Below are 6,692 nucleotides of genomic sequence, written 5' to 3'. Positions count from 1 at the left end.
AGCCCGCACCAGTCACTTCCTACTCATCTCTGCGCCTGAGCAGAGCCGTCGGCAGCTCCCCGCGCCACCCTGCCGGCCGGCCACCGGAGCTGTCGCAGCCCCGTCTCCAGCTTGCCGGACCAATGCCGCCGCCCTGCACCGCTTCTCTCCTTCCTTCTCCTCCTCCCCCTCTCTCTAATCTCGCCTCTCTCCCTTCTGCAGGAGGAGCCCGTAGCTTGCTGCAGCCCGCCGCCGTCGCCATGTGGCTCGCCACCAGTCACCGGGGCCCGAGACCTGCCGGATCTGGCTGGATCCAAGGCTGACCCCGCGGGATATGCCGCCGCCAAGCTCCATCGTGGCGCCCCACGCCCCAGCGTCAGCCAGCCATCGCCTCGTCCCTCTATATCAAGGACGAGCAGCAGCATCTGCCCGCTCGTGCTGGCCGTGGTGGGCCTCTCCCCCACACGACCGAGCCGGCCATCTCCAACGCCTCCCGCAGCCCAGGATCCACCGTGCAGCCAGCCTGCACCACCTCCCCCCCGGCTGGCCTTTGGACCCAATGTGAGCGCCGCCCCACTACTCCTTGCCCATGTGCGCGGTTTAGTTTTGTTGCACCATTGCTTTGTTTAATCCCATGTAGAAATTCTACCCGATTGGGTTTCTTTCCGCGTGCGGATTTGTTTAATTAGCCACGAATTTCAGAATTTCAAAAAATTGCATGATTTTAAAACGTCCGTAGATTTTAAACCGTGCGTAGGATAGGAACAAGGTATATATGTAAAACATGTAGAATTTCATGCAGATTAATATTTTCCAACTCTCATGTATATTTAAAACTGTTAACTGTGATGTTTGCATTGGTTTGCGTGACAACGTGTTGAAAACGGTTTAATTCGTAGCTAGTTAACCGTAGCTCCGTTGGAGATGAGCTTTATATGTAAACCGACTAGAATGACATGTAGTTTTACGTGAACCACTTTGTTTTGCCGTTTAACAAACTTAAAATACATTTAGTACAGATCTGGACAGATTACAAAGTAATGTGTGGGGTCGTGTCGGAAATGTTATATGTCGTTTCCGGTCTCATTTAAACTTCACCTCTTGCAATGTTTAACAACATTTAACATTGACGTGTACCTAATCATGAGTGAACTAAATAATTCGTATGTGGAGTTTTGTCACTATGCAGCTCGTTGCATATTGAGCTTCACTTAATGTGTAGTTTTTGATTGTTGTGAATTGCCATGCCATGCCTTGCATAATTGAAATGGACATGCATCATATTAGGTTGTGCATCATGTCGTGCATGTGCCGTGGTGAATATTGTGTGTTGATTATTATTTCGGTATGCTTCGTCTCGATAGAGTTCCGCAAGCGTGTTAGAATGTGAGGATCTGTTTGACTATGTTGGATCGTCTACTTCACATAGTCATTCTTCTTCCAAGTGGGATCACATACAAGATGGTCATTTTCCTAGATACCATTACTATTATTGCCATGCTAGTTGTCTCGTTTCTTTCGCTATGTCTCGCTGCCTACCACCTGTTAAATGCCAGTCTCCCAACAATGCCATGAAAAACATTTAATCTTTCCACTACCTAGCAAACCATTGTTTGCCTATGATACCCTTGCTCAGCCTTTTGATACGTCGCTAGTTGCAGGTGCAGTTGCTCCCATGTGCCAACATGGGTTCCTTTTTTATTTCACCATATAATTGCTACTTAATTTAATGCACCTATATAATTGGTAAACGGTGGAAGGCTCGGCTTTTCTAGCCTGGTGTTTTGTTCCACCTTTGCCGCCTTAGTTTCGGCTACCGGTGTTATATTCCATAAATGAGGGCTCCTAACATGCTTGGGGTTGTTATGGGGACCCCTAGACTCTCGTTTTGGGATAATAACTTGTCTCGCAAAGACCAACATTGGTACTATATTTGCCCAACATAATAATTCTGCTAATACTGAAAACATAGGGCATCATGAACCCGAGGAGTAAGTCTACATAATACAGGGGCCAGTGCTGATGGTGTTGGTCCCAAACTAGAGCACCGTGCGGGCTACCTGGGGAAATCCGGGACTTCAGTTACTGTACGCTTAGCTCATCCGTCGTGTCCTGAGAACGAGATACGCGACTCCTATCGGGATCACCGACACGTCGTGCAACCTTGCTGGACTTGTTTTACCTTTCTCGAGCATCTTGTGCGAGGGATTCCGAGGATACTTTGGGCTATCTCGAGGTTGAGGTTTTCCAATAGGAACCCGAGGAGATCATGGGTTTCCCTGATCCAGGTTATTCCGCTGCAGCGTGTGGGAGTAGTGATGGACTAGTTTGAACACCCCTGTAGGGTTAAATCTTTCGGAAAGTCATGCCCGCGTTTATGTGGCAAACTTGGAAACTTTGTTTAACATCCAGTTCTAGATAACTTGAAGTAGACTTAATTAATACTTGACAACTGAGTCTGTAACCGTTACTGTCTCCTCCGTGAGCTCCTTCTCCGACCGAGAACACGATGGGGTTATGTCTGACGTAAGTAGGTGCTCAGGATCATTCTTTTGATCAATAGTAGTCCACGTCCGCTATGCGTAGATCATGCCCCTCTTTTATTCTTGTACTCGTAAGTTAGCCACCTCAAATAAATACATGGTCGCTTGTTGCAACCTCACCACTTAACCTTACCTCACCCATTAAGCTTTGCTAGTCTTGATACCTTTGGAAATGAGATTGCCGAGTCCCCTGTGGCTCAAAGATTACTACAACACTAGTTGAAGGTACATGTAACGAGTTAAATTTTGACGTGAGCAGGCTGATTGTGTCATTTGGAGTTGCTTCTTCTTCTTCTTATTCATTGATATAGGATGGGTTCCAGACCGGCAGCCTGAGATCGCAAGGATGGATGTCATTCTTTTATCATTTGTTTTCGTCTGTAGTCGGACCCTGCTCTTCTTCATGATGACTATATACTGTTGTATTGATGTGATATTGATGTAGCTTGTGGCGAGTGTAAGCCAACTCTTTATACTCATCTTTTCATTACATGTACTTGTGACGATATACATTCTTGTGAAACGACGAGATGCGTATCTATCCCTGTCGAGGCCCTCACGCCAAAATAACGATAGGACGGCATCTTGGACGTTACAGAGCCCCCGCGAGCAATCGGTCCATTGAATCCGACTGAGATCAAAGTCCCGACCGTGGTCGACCTCGTCCACGAGATGTTGGTCATCACGCCCGAGTGGACCCAGCCTTACCTGGCTTACTTGCTCCGGCAAGAACTTAGCGAAGACGAAGAAAAAGCCTACCGAATCGTTTGGTGGTCTAAGGCTTTCGAGGTCTTTGGAGATCAGCTGTACAAGAAAAGCGCCACACGAGTCAACCAAAAGTGCATTTCCCCAGAAGAAGGTCTTCAAGTCTTGCATGAGAATCACTCAGGAACCTGTGGACACCACACGTCCTCTCGTACGTTGGTGTCCAAGGCCTTCCGAGCAGGGTTTTATTGGCCTCGAGCCAACGAAGCTGCAAAGGACATGGTCAATCTTTGTGTTGGATGTCAGTTCTACAGGAATTCGAGTCACAAACAAGCATCCGTGCTGAAGAAGATTCCACTCACTTGGCCCTTTGTCGTGTGGGGGCTCGACATGGTCGATCCACTTCGGATTGGGATTTGTGGATTCACCCACCTGCTAGTGGCGGTGGATAAGTTCACCAAGTGGGTCGAAGTGAAGCCCATAAAAAACTTGGATTCAGCGACTGCAGTTAGCTTCATTTGGCAGATCATCTTCAGGTTTGGAGTCCCTCATGACATCATCATCGACAACGGAACCAACTTTGACTCGGCCGATTTTCACGAGTTCTGTCATTCTCAAGGCACTCGGGTTAATTACGCCTCCGTGGCTCACCCGAAGTCCAATGGACAAGCAGAGCGGGCAAACAGCATGATCATATAGGGGCTAAAGCCTCGTCTGATTAGGGATCTCAAGTATTCCGCAGGTGCATGGGTAGAGGAGCTACCTTCCGTTTTGTAGGGCATTCAGACTACTCTGAATCGATCGACCAATCATACCGATTCCTTCATTGTGTACGGGTCCGAGGCAGTCTTGCCGAGTGACTTGCGTCACACCCCCCGCCCGTGAGTGGAGCAGTACGATGAAGCCGAAGCGGAAGCTGCACGTCAAGACATCCTGGATATCTTGGAAGAACAGAGAGAGAGCTAGCTCTCATTCGTCCCACCGCGTACAAACAGGACTTGAGGCGCTACCACGATAGGCAAGTCAGAGGTCTCGCCTTCCAGGAGGGAGATCTGGTTCTCCGACTGAATCAGTAGAAACCTCACAAGCTGGTACCTCCATGGCAAGGGACTTATGTCATCTCCAAAGTCTTACACAATCGAGCTTACCGTCTGTACAACATTGAGCAAGGAGTGGAAGAGCCCATGACTTGGAATGCAGACCTGCTCTGCAACTTGTACACATAGAACATACTTGTTTCGTTCCTGTAATGAATCTGAATGGCCAAGAGGAATAAAGGGCTTCCTTTCTTCAACTTGAGGACTCGTTCACAAACCAGTCTTTGTCCAAGTAAAAGAAAATCCAAGCAAGGATAGCAAAATCCAAATGCAATTCAAAGCGAACAAAGTCGCACTTCAGTTCAACCAAAAGGTGCATGCAAGAAAGCCCAAGGCTCACTCAGACATTAAAGGGTTACATAAAACCACTCGGCATACCGAGGCGAGTTGGAGCTTAAAAGTGTTTTTCGAGAATCACTCGGAGGATGGAGACCCCACTTCCTCCATGAAGGTATCAAGGTCAATGCCGTCGGCGATCCGGGTGGCCGCCTCCATGATCATCTCCATGAAGTCCTCAACTTGAGGCTCTTCCTGTTGACCACTCGGAGGTTCTTCAGCTACTTCTTGTCCACTCCCCTGTAGTGGATTCGGACGACCAAGAGGGTGATGTCCACTCCAGCATGAGCCGTTGACTTTTTCCAAGACCGAAGGTGCCCGGGAATAGCTTTCGCTCGATAAACAATCCTGTGAGCATCCTTCATGGGTTCTTATTCAGGGCCATTCCCCTCATTGACCTCCTCCATAGCCGAATGGATCCATCTAATGTAGGCCAGCGCATAATCGATGCAAGCTTCCAGTCAGAGGAGAGTGACGGTGGTACTATCCTTCATAAGACGAGACTTCGGGTTTAGCTCCTTCTCAATCAAAGTCGTCTCCTCCTCGAGATCAACACAAAAAGTTGGATTCAATCAAAGACAAAGGATGAGAATCACCACTCGGAAATGATGAGACAGCAACAGAAATCATTCGGGATTCAGCCATACCTTTCAGCTTGCCGACGAGGCCTAAGTCGAAGTCCTCAACAAACTTCCCAACTCGGCTCTTTTTGCGCTAACCTCCAAGAACTTGGTCTCCCACTCGGCGTAGCTTTTCTTCAGGTCGGAAATCTCTCTTGCCATCTTTTCAGCGGCCACCTTCAAGAGTCAGTTCTCCTCCTCGAGCTTCTCAACGGTGTTCAGCTTGGCCTTGCCGCCTTGGTCTTCTGGCTGGCTTCCTTCTGAGCCAACGCCGGTTCTGCATACCTCTTCTCGAGGGCCTCCTTCTTGGTGACTAAAGAAATGGAATTCCTTAGCCTCTCAGCAAGGTGATTTGACAAGATAGCCTTAGTCGAAGAGGAAAGAAAATCAATTCAAGATTCATTCGGTCAGCAGAGTTTACTTTCAACACCTTTCTTCTCCTGCTCGAGACGAGTGCACTTGGCTTTTTCAGCTGCGAGGCTGAGGCGCAAATCCAACAACTCTTGATCCGCTGCTTCGGTACGGTCCCTGGGCCCACAAGCAGTCTGCTGACACCATGGTCAAATCAGCAAAAATACAATAGCAACTCTAAGACTAGTGCCAACTACCTCAATCAATGGGTGTCTCGGGGACTACACCTAGTGGGTGTGCTCAGCGCGCCCCCACTAGAAGGATAAGAGTAGACAAGGCTCCGTACCATGTTAACTACTACTAAACGGGAATAGAAACTGAGACTATCACCGACTGCCACGGTCGATGATAGCCTCGGGGACTACACCCAGTGGGAGCGCTCAGCATGCCCCAACTAAAAAGAAACACCAACACCTAGTGGGTGTGGACTCACTCGGGACACCCACTCAGATTCAAACTTACCCGAACATTCTTGGCCACGGCCTCACTGGCGTCATACGCCTCCTTCAATCGTCCGACCATCAGCTCCAGCTGAGCCAAGGCTTCCTTGCACGCCTCCTCTAGATCCTCTAGGATGTGGTGCAGCTGGAACATGCGGCGATTCGATGGAGGAGGCAATGGACACGTTCCGAGTGACGTCCTAACCGAGGTGGTCTTACGAGCCACATAAGTCTTGGTCCTGACAACCACTCAGCTGGGAGTGGTGGCCTGCTTGGGCACCTCTTTAGCTGCAGAAGGAGCTTCAGGGTCAAGTTCAATCACGTCACCTAGTTCTGCACATGTTCACAAGGAGTAAATAGCCAAGCGCTGAATACTGAGTGAACCTTTAGAAAAGTCAAGACTTACCTCTGGAAGAAGCAGCATCAGCGTTGGTTTTCCTCTTGTGAGTGGCCTTGGCTTCTAGAGAAGCGGTTAAAGTATCGGCTTTACAATGAACAAAACAATAATACAACAATCATTTAGTGAAACATAGCCAACAAATACAAAGTCATTCAGCGGCA

Source organism: Hordeum vulgare, chromosome 4H, assembly GCF_904849725.1.
Source record: "Hordeum vulgare subsp. vulgare chromosome 4H, MorexV3_pseudomolecules_assembly, whole genome shotgun sequence".
Taxonomy (NCBI): Eukaryota; Viridiplantae; Streptophyta; class Magnoliopsida; order Poales; family Poaceae; genus Hordeum; species Hordeum vulgare.
The sequence above is the reverse complement of the archived record's forward strand: the minus strand, read 5'-3'. Positions refer to the sequence as shown.